The sequence below is a fragment of the Saccopteryx leptura genome, chromosome 2 (assembly GCF_036850995.1).
Source record: "Saccopteryx leptura isolate mSacLep1 chromosome 2, mSacLep1_pri_phased_curated, whole genome shotgun sequence".
NCBI classification, from domain to species: Eukaryota; Metazoa; Chordata; class Mammalia; order Chiroptera; family Emballonuridae; genus Saccopteryx; species Saccopteryx leptura.
This window is the reverse complement of record NC_089504.1, coordinates 160,327,547-160,343,200: the sequence shown is the minus strand read 5'-3', so window position 1 is coordinate 160,343,200 and position 15,654 is coordinate 160,327,547. Positions and strand designations below refer to the sequence as shown.

Here is a 15,654-nt window from a genome sequence, read left to right as displayed (position 1 = left end):
AGTGTGGTAGGCAGTTAAGACAGACGTGAGCAGAGCAAGGACTACAGGCCAGCCACAGGAGGCCACCACGGAGGAAAGGCCCGGGTGCCTAGCAATGGGCAAACTGGCAAAACAAGGACCTCTCCCCTCAGAGTGACCTTTCCTCCCTTAGCTGGTCATATATACAGTAGACCCTCTAATTTCATATTACTGGTCAGGGGATTTGTACCCTCCCCTGACCTTTTCTCCCCTGGCATATAGCTCGTATGGGGTTTTAGACCCCCTTAGAGAAGAAACAAACAAGGAAGCCAGAGAATACAGCTTAAGCATTAGCCCCCCAGAGATAACATCCAGGCCCAGAAAAGCAGCAAAACCAGATAAGCGGTGCCACAGCTGACCTTAGGACTAGCTGCATTGACTAATGGCCCCCTGCTCTGGCACTGACCATTGGTGGAGATCACGACCTTTAAAGGGCACACCGTGAGAGCTGATGAATATGCTACTGAGATTCTCTCCTGGGACCTCCCCTAAGACCCCCTCCCCCCAACCCTGACTTTAAAAGACCTTAGGATAGAATCCAGTGGTGCTCTCTCTTCCGGACGCACACCTGTGCCTTTCCCTTCCCTCTCCTCCTCTTCCTCCTCCCCCCCCCCAGGTGCGTTTTCCTTGCCCGTTTTTCTCCTAAACTCTAAGGAACCCATGAGACTTGTAACCAGGGGAGCAGAAGGCAGCGGCAGCTCACCCTGGGCCAACCCCCCAAACCTGTCTCCAAGGTCCCTTTTTCTCGGATTTCTTCTTGCATAGCCAATAAATTCATCTGCTTCAGCATTTCCACTCTTTGTGAATTCTTTCACAACCTACATCACTACCTGGCCTAACAAGAAGGATGTAAATTTGGGGCTTTTAGAAGCCCTCTTGGCACTATGGAGAAACCCTGACTAGGTAGGCAAGACTGAAATTAATTTTCATATAATATCATTTGCTCTGATCAATCCAGCCTTTTCTGAAGCCCAGGCCCTTCATTGAACATGGTTGAAACAATTCCCTTTGTACTTAAGACAATGTGCAACCCTAGAATTACTACATAGCAAAGACTTAGAGAAGAAAAGAGTGAACGAACAAATCTTGAAGCTGCAAACACTGCCTTTACTTATAGATTTTTGGCAGGATTATGAAGATTAGTAGGGACAGGAAACTAAACTTCCTCCTAGCCATTCCTAGAAGCTAATGCTATTTAGGTTTGTATCAGTTGCAACCAAAATATTACTGATTGATACAATCCTATCTGCAACTCTTCCCACCTTTGTCATCAAATTTATTTGGAACATATTGTTATTTAAAAAATGCCCTGTGGAGATGAATGGTGTCAACATAAAAATGATGCAACAGCAAAACTTCTTGAAGTGTTTCTCAACACATTTTGACTTCAAAGATAAAATGTGTTTGTGGGCATCAGTTGGTATACTGGCCATGATGTTAGGTCCTATCACAAAAAGCAAAATCCCTAGTCTTATATCCTACATATGATTGGCCTTCCTCATTCCCATTGTGTGATGCTTTCTGGAAAGTAATTAAGAACACGGACATAAAGAATGCCTATCCACTAGGCCCTGGGTGGTTGGCTGAATGGTATAGCATCAACCTAGCATGTGAGAGTCCCAGGTTCAATTCCCGGTCAGGGCACACAGGAGAAGCGACCATCTGCTTCTCTTCTTCTCCCCCTCTCCCTTCCCTCTTTCTCTTCCCCTCCTGCAGTCATGGCTCAATTGATTTGAGTGCATTGGCCCTGGGCGCTGAGGAAGGTTCTATAGAGCCTCCACTTCAGGTGCTAAAAATAGCTTGGTTGTGAGCATGGCCCCAGATGGGCAGAGCATCAGCCCCAGACAGGAGTCACTGGGTGGATCTTAGTCAAGGTACATGTGGGAGTCTCTCTATCTCTCCTACTCTCACATAAATGAAAAATAAAAGATAATTTAAAAAGAAACTAAGAACATCTGCTTATCAAAAGACAACAACATAGATGGAAAAGACAAGCCACAAACTGTAACTAAATACTTGCAACATATATAACCAACAAAGGATGAGCAGCTAGAATTTCTGTGTTAATAAGAAAAAGATAAATAATCCAATACAATAAATGGGCAAAAGATATCACAGTTATTAACTAAAAAGAAAACATGAATAAATGCCTGGCCTGTGGTGGCACAGTGGACAAAGCATCAATCTGGAATGCTGAGTTTGCCAGTTTGGAACCCTGGGCTTGCCTGGTCAAGGCACATATGGGAGTTGATACTTCCTGCTCCTTCCCACCCCCTCTGTTCTCTTCTCTTCTCTTTATAATGAATAAAGTCTTTAAAAAAAATTTTTTTAAATAAATTTAATCAGTGCCAACCATTAAAAAAAAAAGAAAAAAACATGAATGGCCCATAAATATATTAATATATTTTTAATCTTATTTAGTAACAAAAAATTATAACCACCAGGAGATAACATTTAATACCAGGTAGAGTGGCAAAAATTAAGAAATCTCTCATTACTGGCCCTGACCAGTTGGCTCAGCAGTAAAGTGTCGACCCAGCATGTGAAAGTCCCGGGTTCGATTCCCGGCCAGGGCACACAGGAGAAGCACCCATTGGCTTCTCCACCCTTCCCTCTCTCCTTCTTCTCTGTCTCTCTCTTCCCCTCCCTCAGCTAAGGTTCCATTGGAGCAAATTGGCCTGGGCACTGAAGACGGCTCCCTGGCCTCCACCTCAGGCACTAGAATGGCTCCAACACCAACCGAGCAATGCCCCAGATGGGCAGTGCACGCTTCTGGTGGGCATGCAGGGTGGATCCGGTCGGGCACATGCAGGAGTCTGTCTGACTGCCTCCCCGCTTCTAACTTCAGAAAAATAAAAAAATAAAAAATTTCTCATTACTAATGCGTGAGGGTGGAGAACAAGGACTCACAAACACTGCTGGTGGGTATGTAAATTTATACAACTCCCATGATAAACAATTTGAACATCTGCATATGTAAATACTTTATAGAGGACTGGCTTTAATTTTTTTTACTATCAACCACAGTAATAGTTTATATCTTAAAGCAGTACAGCAACACTCAAGTGAAATTAGTTTAAGAAAACAATACTTGCTCTCACTATGTGCTGTGTGCCCTGATCTTTTCTTTTTTTTTCAAACAAAAGTCTTTATTGCTTCTCTACCAACCTTGCCATGAATTTATATAGAGTCAGTTCCACCAGCATAAATTTCATACCTTGAACCTTCATACAGGGAGTTTTTAAGGTAGAACAGGCTGGTGTTCCAGCTGAACCCAGGCATTTTCCTCTCTTGACATCCATTAGTCTAATCATTTTTTTTCACATTTTTCTTTCTTTCTCTTTCTTTCTTTCTTTCTTTTTTTATTTTTATTTTTATTTTTTTGGTCAGGAAGCGCCTTCAGTACATTAGAGTGTCTAACACACACAAACAACCATTAATTCTCTTGGCAAATATCTTCTTTGATGCAAAAAATTCCAAGCAGGGTATTTGACATTCTAGATTCTTCCCAACTTTGTTATGGTAACGTTTGTGAGGTCTGGCCTTCCATTTAGAGTATATATATTCTCTTCATTTTTTATTGATTGATTTTAAAGAGAGTCAAAGGGAGGGGGAGAGAGATAGAGGCAGGAACATAGATCTATTCCTGTATGTATCCTGACCAGGGAATTGAACTGGTACCTCTGCTCTTTAGGACAATGCTCTGGCCAACTGAGCTATCCAGCCAGGGCCAGATATATTCTCTTGATATCTACAATATCAGCTTTCTTGTGGATTTCTATGTATGTGGACAAAGGAACAATTCCATGTTTTCAACAAGGCCTAGGGACCATTACAAAGTCCCTCCTTTTTTTCCCTTTCTCTTCATTATTCTTGTGATTACTAACATTTCAGTTCTGGTTAAATTTGTAGATGCTGTTGGCCATTTGGAGGAAATAGCAAACTTTCTTCTACCCTCAAGATCATTTGGGCTTGTCTAATAATCAAATACACATGGTAGAAATTAGTAAGAGAAAATGACCAAATTTAGTACATACAATATATAAGCAACTGGCATTCATGAGAGCATCAGAGACCTCACATGCCTGAGAGGTTCAGAGACAGAAAGAGGGATTGAGGTACATAAGACATCCTGAGCTAGGGATAAGGTGATGCACCTTGGGGGCTTCATAGAGGCATTGCAAGATAAAAAAAGAGCAAATCTTTAGTAGACAAAGTTTGCCCTGCCCTATAGACTTATCAAAAGAAGTTATGATAGCTTATTATGGGCAAGATCTCTAACTCAAGTTCTTCTAGGTCAGTGATTTGTTACCGATGTGCCTCAAGAAGCACACTGGTGTGCTACAAGAATTTTTAAAACATGCAATACTTATTTAGTCAGGGATACTGACCTTTTTCCCCATAGACTGCAAATCTAAGTGACAACAGCCAACACAACAATAGCCATCTAGTGTAAATGAATCAAATTTATATCTATTTTTTGTCAGATCAACAAAAAAATACTAATGGTGTTCTGCAGAATTTTAGTAACTAGTTTGTGTGTGCCATGAAATGAAAAAGTGTGAAAATCACTATTCTAGCTAGAGAAGTTGCATTTAGCTCAAAGTAGTCTGCATGCCACTGTGTCTCTTCCTGAACTTCCCCCTATCCCGCACAGCCTACTAAATTTGTTTTCATGTCATACTAATGGATCATGACCCACAATTTGAAAATGGTGTCCTAGAGAAGAACCTCTTATGTGGTATGTCAGGAAACATTCAGAGTTCATGACAACCATTTGTGGTTTTTTTTTTAATAAATTTTTATTAATGTTAATGGGATGACATTAATAAATCAGGGTACATATATTCAAAGAAAATGTCTAGGTTATCTTGTCATTAAATTATGTTGCATACCCCTTGCCCAGAGTCAGATTGTCCTCCGTCACCCTCTATCTAGTTTTCTCTGTGCCCCTCCCCCTCCCCCTAACTCTCTCCCTCCTTCCCTCCTGCATCCTGCCTCCCCCCACCCCTGGTAACCACCACACTTTTGACCATGTCTCTCAGTCTCATTTTTATGTTCCACCAATGTATGGCATCATGTAGTTCTTGTTTTTTTCTGATTTATTTATTTCACTCCATATAATGTTATCAAGATCCCACCATTTTGCTGTAAATGATCTGATGTCATCATTTCTTATGGCTGAGTAGTATTCCATAGTGTATATGTGCCACATCTTCTTTATCCAGTCATCTATTGAAAGGCTTTTTGGTTGTTTCCATGTCTTGGCCACTGTGAACAGTGCTGCAATGAACATGGGGCTACATGTGTCTTTACGTATCAATGTTTCTGAGGTTTTGGGGTATATACCCAGTAGAGGGATTGCTGGGTCATATGGTAGTTCTATTTTCAGTTTTTTGAGGAACCACCATACTTTCCTCCATAATGGTCGTACTACTTTACATTCCCACCAACAGTGGATGAGAGTTCCCTTTTCTCCGCAGCCTCTCCAACATTTGCTATTACCCGTCTTGTTGATAATAGCTAATCTAACAGGTGTGAGGTGGTATCTCATTGTAGTTTTGATTTGCATTTCTCTAATAACTAATGAAGCTGAGCATCTTTTCATATATCTGTTGGCCATTTGTATTTCTTCCTGGAAGAAGTGTCTGTTCATGTCTTCTTCCCATTGTTTTATTGGATTGTTTGTTTGTTTGTTGTTGAGTTTTATGAGTTCTTTGTATATTTTGGATATTAGGCCCTTATCTGAGCTGTTGTTTGAAAATACCATTTCCCATTTAGTTGGCTGTCTGTTTATTTTGATATCAGTTTCTCTTGCTGAGCAAAAACTTTTTATTCTGATGTAGTCTCATTCATTTATCTTTGCCTTCACTTCTCTTGCCATTGGAGTCAAGTTTATAAAATGTTCTTTAAAACCCAGGTCCATGAGTTTAGTACCTATGTCTTCTTCTATGTACTTTATTGTTTCAGGTCTTATATTTAGGTCTTTGATCCATTTTGAGTTAATTTTAGTACATGGGGACAAGGTGTAGTCGAGTTTCATTCTTTTGCATATGGCTTTCCAGTTTTCCCAACACCATTTATTGAAGAGGCTTTCTTTTCTCCATTGTGTGTTGTGGCCCCTTTATCAAAGATTATTTGACCATATATATGTGGTTTTATTTCTGGGCTTTCTATTCTGTTCCATTGGTCTGAGTGTCTATTTTTCTGCCAATACCATGCTGTTTTGATTATCATGGCCCTATAATATAGTTTAAAGTCAGGTATTGTAATGCCCCCAGCTTCATTCTTTTTCCTTAGGATTGCTTTGGCTATTCAGGGTTTTTTATAGTTCCATATAAATCTGATGATTTTTTGTTCCATTTCTTTAAAAAATGTCATAGGAATTTTGATGGGAATTGCGTTAAATTTATATATTGCTTTGGGTAATATGGCCATTTTAATTATATTTATGCTTCCTATCCAAGAACAAGGAATATTTTTCCTTCTCATTGTGTCTTTTTCTATTTCTCTTAACAATGCCTTGTAGTTTTCATTATATAGGTCCTTTACATTCTTTGTTATGTTTATTCCTAGGTATTTTATATTTTTTGTTGCAATCATGAAGGGGATTATTTTTTTGAATTCGTTTTCTAATATTTCATTGTTGGCATATAGAAAGGCTATGGGCTTTTGTATGTTAATTTTGGATCCTGCGACCTTACTGTATTGGTTTATTGTTTCTAGTAATCTTTTTGTGGAGTCCTTCGGGTTTTCAATGTATAGGATCATATCATCAGCAAAAAGTGATACCTTTACTTCTTCTTTTCCGATATGGATGCCTTTTATTTCTTTGTCTTGTCTGATTGCTCTGGCCAGAACTTCTAGCACCACGTTAAATAAGAGTGGAGAGAGTGGACAACCCTGTCTTGTTCCTGATTTAAGGTGGAAAGTCCTCAGTTTTATGCCATTTAATATGATGTTGGCTGATGGTTTATCATATATGGCCTTTATCATGTTGAGATATTTTCCTTCTATACCCATCTTGTTGAGAGTCTTAAACATAAAATTGTGTTGTATTTTATCAAAAGCCTTTTATGCATCTATTGATAAGATCATGTGGTTTTTGGTTCTTTGTTTTGTTGATATGGTGTATTACGTTAACCGTTTTATGTATGTTGAACCATCCTTGAGATTCTGGGATGAATCCCACTTGATCATGATGTATTATCTTTTTAATATGTTGTTGTATTCGACGTGCCAGTATTTTGTTTAGTATTTTAGCATCTGTATTCATTAGAGATATTGGTCTGTAATTTTCTTTGTGCCATCCTTTCCAGGTTTCGGTTTGAGGGTTATGTTGGCCTCATAAAATGTGTTTGGAAGTATTGCTTCTTCTTCCATTTTTTGGAAGACTTTGAGTAGAATAGGAACCAAGTCTTCTTTGAATGTTTGATAGAATTCATTAGTATAACCGTCTGGGCCTGGACTGTTATTTTGGGGGAGGTTTTTAATAGTTTTTTCTATTTCCTCCCTGCTGATTGGTCTGTTTAGGCTTTCTGCTTCTTCATGACTCAGTCTAGGAAGGTTGAATTGTTCTAGGAATTTATACATTTCTTCTAGATTGTTGTATTTGGTGGCATATAGTTTTTCATAGTATTCTACTATAATTCTTTGTATATCTATGATGTCTGTGGTGATTTCTCCTTTCATTTTGGATTTTATTTATTTGAGTCCTGTGCCTTTTTTTCTTGGTGAGTCTTGCCAAGGGTTTGTCAATTTTGTTGATCTTTTCAAAGAACCAGCTCCTTGTTCTATTAATTTTTTCTAAAGTTTTTCTGTTCTCTATTTCGTTTATTTCTGCTCTGATTTTTATTATCTCCTTTCTTCAGCTGGTTTTGGGTTGTCTTTGTTCTTCCTTTTCTAGTTCCTTAAGGTGTGAAGTTAAGTGGTTTACTTAGGCTCTCTCTTGTTTGTTCATATAGGCCTGAAGTGATATGAACTTTCCTCTTATTACAGCTTTTGCTGCATCCCAGAGATTCTGATATGTCATATTGTCATTTTCATTTGTCTGTATATATTTTTTGATCTCTGCACTTATTTCTTCTTTGACCCATTCATTTTTTAGAAGTATGTTGTTTAGTTTCCACATTTTTGTGTTTTTCCCCCTCTTTTTTTCAGTTGAATTCTAGTTTCAAGGCTTTATGATCAGAGAATATGCTTGGTACAATTTCAATTTTTCTATATTTGCTGATATTGTCTTTGTGGCCCAACATATGGTCAATTCTTGAGAATGTTCCATGTACACTAGAGAAAAATGTATACTCTGTCGCGTTGGGATGAAATGTCCTGTAGATGTCTATCATATCCAGGTGTTCTAGTATTTCGTTTAAGGCCAATATATCTTTATTGATTCTCTGTTTGGATGACCGATCTAGAGCCGTCAGCGGTGTATTGAGGTCTCCAAGTATGATTGTATTTTTGTCAGTTTTTGTTTTAAGGTCAATAAGTAGCTGTCTTATATATTTTGGTGCTCCTTGGTTTGGTGCATATATATTAAGGATTGTTATGTCTTCTTGATTCAGTGTTCTCTTAATCATTATGAAATGACCATTTTTGTCTCTGAGTACTTTTTCTGTCTTGTAGTCAGCATTATTAGATATGAGTATTGCTACACCTGCTTTTTTTTGGGTGTTGTTTGCTTGGAGTATTGTTTTCCAGCCTTTCACTCTGAATTTGTTTTTATCCTTGTTGCTTAGATGTGTTTCTTGTAGGCAGCATACAGTTGGATTTTCTTTTTTAATCCATTCTGCTACTCTGTGTCTTTTTATTGGTAAGTTTAATCCATTTACATTTAGTGTAATTATTGACACTTGTGGGTTCCCTATTGCCATTTTATAAATTGCTTTCTGTTAGTTTTGTATCTTGTTTGATTCTTCTCTTTTGTTTTTCTATCATTTGTTTTTGTTTGTTTGTATTCCATACTTCTTTCCTCTGTTGCTACCTTTTTTAAGTCAAGTGTTTTTGTGGTGGTTTTTACAAGGGTGGTTACCATTAAGTAATGAAAAGGGTACCTACCATATTCATTGTAGTACCCTATTTTATGAGTATTTCTGCGCTTCATCATCCTTTGCTACTGTTAATCTCCATCCTCTCCCCCCTTTTTTTCTTTTGTTGTCACAGTATAAATTTGGTTTTATTGTGTTCTTGGTGGAGCTGTTACTTGTGGTTTTATTTTGTTTTGTTCTTTGAATCTGGTTGGAAAACCTCCTTTAGTATTTCCTGGAGTGGGGGCTTTCTGATAATAAATTCTCTCATCTTTTCTGTATTTGTGAATGTTTTTATATTTCCTTCATACTTGAAGGATAGCTTTGATGAGTATAGTATTCTTGGCTGAAAGTTCCTTTCTTTCAGGGCTTTAAATATTGGGGTCCACTCTCTTCTAACTTGTAGAGTTTCTGCTGAGAAATCTGATGATAATCTAATAGGCCTTCCTTTATATGTTGTACTCTTCTTTTCCCTGGCTGCCTTGAAAATTTTTTCTTTGTCATTGGTTTGTGTCATCTTCATTATGATGTGCCTTGGAGTGGGTTTGTTGGGGTTAAGAAAACTCGGTGTTCTGTTTGCTTCTTGAATTTGAGGCTTTAGTTCTTTCCACAGGCTTGGGAAGTTCTCGCCTATTATTTGTTTGAGTATATTCTCCATTCCATTTTCTTTCTCTTCTCCCTCTGATATACCTATTATTCTTATGTTATTCTTTCTGATGGAGTCAGACAATTCCTGTAGGGCTTTCTCATTTTTTATTATTTTTGAGTCTCTTTCTTCTTCTCTCTGTTGTGCCTCAAGTTGCTTGTCTTCTATTTCACTAATCCTCTCTTCTGTCTCGCCTGTTCTATTAGCTAAGCTTGTTACCTCGTTTTTCAGCTCGTGAATTGAGTTTTTCATTTCTGTTTGATATGTTTTTATAGTTTCAGTTTCCTTGGTAATATATTCTTTGTGATCATTTAGTTGTTTTCTGAGCTCCCTAAATTGCCTTTCTGTGTTTTTTTGTATATCTCTGAGTATTTTTAGGATTTCTATTTTAAATTCTCTGTCATTTAGCTCCAAGGTTTTCAATATGTTAAATCTTTTCTCCATAGGTTTTTCCACATCTATTTGTGTTACCTCTCTATCTTTTATATCCATAATATTCTATTTCTTTTTTCTTATTGGCATCTGAGGGTGGTCTTGTTGATAGCACTAATTAGAATTAATAAAGAATAAAAAGTAAAAAAAAAAAAAAGGAAAAATGAAAAACACCCCACAAAAAAAAACAGTAATAATTTATTATTTCCCCCTTTTTTCTTTCTTCTCTTCCCCTCCTCTCCCCTCCTTAGGGAAATATCGTGATGACCTGTGAATTATATTATGCTAAATGGAACAAAAACTGCCTATAATGGAGGGCCTGATTTGGGGTGAAGAGTTCAAGGGGCAAAAAAGGGAGTAGGAACCTACTGAATGCAAAAAAAAGGAGAAAATCTTAGACAGGTATAAAATGATTTGCTTGTAAGTGATGGTCAACTAAAAGATATAATGAGAGGGATAAGAGGGAAACAGAAAAAAGGAGAAAAAAATAATAATTAAAGAAGAAAAAAATAAAAATAATAAGTAAAAATCTGTTGTATTAAGTGGAGCAAAGACTAAATACAATGGAGACCTTGGTTTGGGAGGAATGCTAATGAGTTAAAAAGCAAAGTTAAAAGTACCCAAAATGCCACAAAAACAAACAAAAGAAAACCAAAAACAAAAGCAAAAAAAAAACCCCAAAAAAACTTGAGTCCTAAATTAAATAATTTGTTCATGATTGAGGATTGAATGGGAGGAAAAGTAAAAGGAGAAAAGAAGAAATGAATAGAAAGGAAAAAATAAGAAAAAGAGTAAAACAAAGGAAAAGAAAAAAAAAACAAAAGGGGAGAGAGTGAGAGTTAAGAGTTTTGGAGTGTAACCCTAAAGGAGAGTAAGGATGAAGAAAAGAAATAAAATGTAACACTCATGGGTATTGTAATTCAAGAAAAGGAAAGCATAAGATGGGAAGAGAATAAAAGGACCGAGGTGGAGGAAATAGGAGTAATAATAATAAAGGCAATAAAGTAGAAGGAACAAACAACAACAACAAAAAAATAGTGGAACAAGTTATAAAGTCTGTGGATTTTTCTTGATTTTGAGAGGTTAACTTCATTCTTTTTCTTTTCTCTCCCTCTTCCTGGTCAGTGACTCTGTACCCCAGGCTCTGCCCCTGTGTCATGCTTAGGTAGGGATTTGCAGTTGATGGGATTCTATGGCAATGTCATATAATTGGCTTTAGTCTCGTTGGTAGTCAAGGCTTGTTGGCATTTGCAGGGTCCAACAATGAGAGAGTTTGCTTTCCTGGAGTCTCTCTCCTAGTCTCCCCTTCCTGAATTAGCAGCCTGGTGATCCAGCTATGAGGCTGCCACTGCTTCTGCCTGGGGAGTAAGAGGCTCAAAGAGCTGGGAAATCCCCACTCTATCCCCACTCAGCGCAAGGCTTTGGGTAAGGCTCTGGCAGTCAGAGCCTCCAGTGTAATCAGGCAGGGCTGGGAGTCAATTGTTGTCAAGGTGACTGTAAAGCCAGCAGCCAAGGCCAGGGCCACTATCACAGCAGCCCAGCCCATGCAGGTTCGCATTGGATTCAGACAGTCGGTAAAGAAACAATGGAGCCAAAAACTGATGGGCCATCTTCTTTAATCCTAGCTTGCACCCGGTGGGCAAGTAAAAACACACACTGGGCTCCAAAACCCATTCACATTCAGTGCTCACAAAGCCACTGACTTATACGAGTTTCCTAGAATCAAAGGTTTCTAGCTCACCAGCCTTATTCTCAGTTCCCCATCTCCTTCCTTATCCCAGATACAATCTCTGCCCAAACTGGCATCTCACTCAGCACTCCGCCATCTTGGCTGCTTCTCCTGGCCACATGGCCTCTTTCTGCTCTCTGCTCTGCTCCCTCTGCTCTCTCATGCTAATCATCCCAGGAACCAAGAGCAAACTCTCGTTCTTCCCCCATTTTATATTGTAGCTTCACAACCTCTAATCCAATATACAAAATAGGGAAGTCTATAATACAAAGTCACTTCTCTGAGGCATGATTGGATTGTACCACCCCACATCAAAAAGGGTGGGAAAGGCTTAATCCCAAAACCAAGCCCCAGGCTCCAAGGATTCTCAACACACATTAATATCACCTGGGCTACGGCCTCACGTGGGCAGCGCCATTTTTAACAAAGTGAGCATAATACATTTTATCTGCCCAACAGTGACTGTTCAGCGCCTAGCATTCAGTTGGACCACTCAACCCAGGCTTTCCACACTTTGTAGCCTGTTTTGGCTGGGAAGAAGAGGCACTGGTCGCTGCTTGCTGTATAGATCTTAACATCTGCCAAGTCCTTCTTGTTAGCATATATCCCTGACTATGAAGGCTCTGTCAATCAGACATTGCCCCTGCCCCTTTAGCGAGAGGCACTAAAAAATATCACGCCTCTTGTCTTGGATCACTGAACTGAGAGAGATCTTATCAATTAGAGCCCCGTGGGTGCGCAGATTTCGTGGGTTAAGCTAATTTCAGTGATTGGATCCGCAGCTGTGCTCCAGAAAGTATTTCAAGCTGCCCACGCGTCCCTCCCCCAACGCTTGATTTTTAGCTTGAATGGCTGGGTGAGGTGCCCTGCCCATAGAGAGAATCTCCGGAGTAGGAAAGATAGCTTTGGTGCCCTTCCCGCTTGCCTTGCCGCTGGCGGCTGGGGTGCACTGGGCGCGCGGGAGAATTGGGCACTCTGGGTGTGCGGGCGAGTGGGGTGCTCTGGGCGTGTGGGCAAGTGGGACGTTCAGGGCACGCGAGCGAATGGGGTGCTCTAGGCACGCCGGTGGCTGGGGACTCTCATTCGCAGTGCGCGGGCTGCTGGGGACGCTCACAGTGCAAGGGAGCTTGCTCTGTGACTAGTTTCTAACGGCACGCCGGTGGCTGCTCGCAGAGTGTGGGCGGGCAGTTGCACGCGTGGGTTGACTCACCACAGGCGTACTCCCTCCTTGGCTTGAATGAACGTCCGTGCGGTAGTTAGCTTCTTCCACACCCTCAGCTCCGACCTGTCTATCAGATTCAAGTGATAACAGTCCTTTCGCTTTCAGTGTGTGTGGAACTCTGGAATGCTCCGAGGATAAATTTTTCTGTTTCTAGTTGATAAATTTGTTGAGATTTTGGGGAGATCTGTCGGACGCGCTGCTCACGGCGCCATTTCCGTGACGTCACCCCCCATTTGTTCATAATAGAAAACAATATAGAAACTAAAAGTGCTCACTATCATGTAAGGCAGTGGTCCCCAACCCCCGGGCCGCAGACTGGTACCGGTCCATGGGCCATTTGGCACTGGTCCGCAGAGAAAGAATAAATAACTTACATTATTTCTGTTTTATTTATATTTAAGTCTGAACGATGTTTTATTTTTTAAAAATGACCAGATTCCCTCTGTTACATCTGTCTAAGGCTCACTCTTGACACTTGTCTTGGTCACGTGATACATTTATCCATCCCACCCTAAAGGCCAGTCTGTGAAAATATTTTCTGACATTAAACCGGTCTGTGCCCAAAAAAGGTTGGGGACCACTGATGTAAGGGATAGTTAACTTCACATAATGCATGTTTATGCCATTATGAAAATGCTTGAACCTAGATACACCTAGATACAACATGGGGCAATCTTGGAAATACAATGCTAAGTGCAAATAAACAATGTGCAGACTACATATATTAATCATTTTTATAACACTCAAAAACAAGAAAATTAAATGTTTAGGGAAATATGCATATATGTTAAGAAGTATTTTTGAAAGATTGAAAGAAAAGAACAGAATTTAGATTGATGGTGACTTCCGTGGAGAGCCAGAGAGATAGACTGCACAGGTAGCTTTAACAATATTAATCATGCTCTGGGTTTCTAAGTTAAATGGTGATTTCATGAGTGTTTATTATTATTGCTCATAATTTATATTTATTTTATTATTATAGTTATTATATTTACTTATGCTTATTTTCTGGTTAATATATTATATGCTTATTATTACAGACTTATACCTGTATTTATTTTATTATTGTCCCACATAACCTATACTTTGTCTTTTTGTATGTATCAGATATACATAATACCTGTTTTAAATTAAAAAACTGTAGAATTGGTACAAGTGTCAAGAGGGAGGCCCATAAACTCAAAGTAAAAACAACTTTGACCCAGGTCCTAAATCTCCACTGGAAGTTCCTCATTGACCTAATCTCCTTCACCCTTCCTCAATTCTTGAATCCTGCGTCTTCTGCCTTGCAGTCAGCCATTAGCAAAAGTCCTTGATAGCCTCAAACTCTAAGTATTCCCTTGGTATGCCTGCTCTAAGAGAAGCCTGCCTCTCTCTCCTATGGACACTGCTTCCCCGAAACCTTCTCATTGTGTTGCTGCTCTCCCTCAAATCCCTCATATACTGCCAGGAGAGCATGTGAGTGTCCTTAAACTTTGTTGCTGCTTCCAGTTCTTTCTCTCTCATTTTTCCAAAAAAAAATCGCTCAGCTCTGAAGCTCAGACAATCAGACTATACCAACAGTTAGCCTAGGTCATTCCTTCTCACCACATTCCTTAAAGACTTTAGCTCCTGATTTAATCCCACTCATTTTAATACTACTACTGTATTTCTGGGTGACTCCAATATTCATGTTGATCCATCCAAACACCCTGGCCTCAGGGTTCCTAACTTTCTTTTACTCCAGTGATTTTTATCTTTACCTTACTTAGCATTCACTCTCACAGTCATACACCCAGCAGTGTCTGATTCTGATTCTTTTTGCTTTCTCTTTTTTTTTCTTTCTTTCTTTCCCTTTTATTGATTTTAGAGAAAAAGGAAGGGAGAGTGAGAGAGAGATAGAAACAGGAACATTGATCTATTCCTGTATGTGCTCTGATCAGTAATCAAACTGGCCACTTCTGCACATCAAGAAGATGGTGGCCATTGTCACATGTGACTTTGCAGGTGTGCCTAGAGTGATTGAATGACTAAATTTTTAATTTTATATACTTCTGATCAATTTAAATTTTAATAGTCACCCAAAGCTAATAGCTATCATGTTGGAAAGCACAGCTCTAGATTTTGTCATTGTCAGTAACTGAAAAACCCCTCCCTGATCTGAATTTCAGTCATCATATTCTTCTATCATCATCTATTTTTCCAGCACATTCACTCAACTATCAGGTAAAATAATTCTTTCATATCCAAGGACCTAAGACCCACTGATTTAATAATTATCTCATTGTCCCTCAATTCTTCATTTCCCTCTTTTCCCAGTTTGGGAAATTCCATAATTCCCAACCCCTGTCATTCTCTAGCTTCATTTTATTTGCTTGGAAAAACAGAAAACTTGATTTAACCCAAGTCTCTGCCTTCTACGTGCCAAAATCAGAATATCTGAATGTGAGGAAGAAAAGTGCCCAACTCTGTTGACTGAATCTGTTGAATTTATGGTTTCCAACCTCCAAAAGGTACTAAATATTGCCTAATAACCTAATCTATTCACTCTTTTTGCTGTCATGGGGTGGCTACTGTTTATCTCTTTCCTCTCAAACCTCCA

General features: G+C 39.1%; 1 protein-coding gene across 1 annotated transcript in view; it reads right to left on the bottom strand.

Annotated features, from left to right (window-relative positions):
• Positions 1–4,897: 4,897 nt before the first annotated feature.
• The window catches only part of NUP58 (nucleoporin 58), a 110,346-nt gene continuing 99,589 nt past the window's right edge, over positions 4,898–15,654 (bottom strand). The window contains exon 16 of the transcript XR_010749262.1: positions 4,898–4,915. The gene's annotated coding sequence lies outside the window, so the exon portion shown is untranslated. The remainder of the gene's footprint in view (positions 4,916–15,654) is intronic.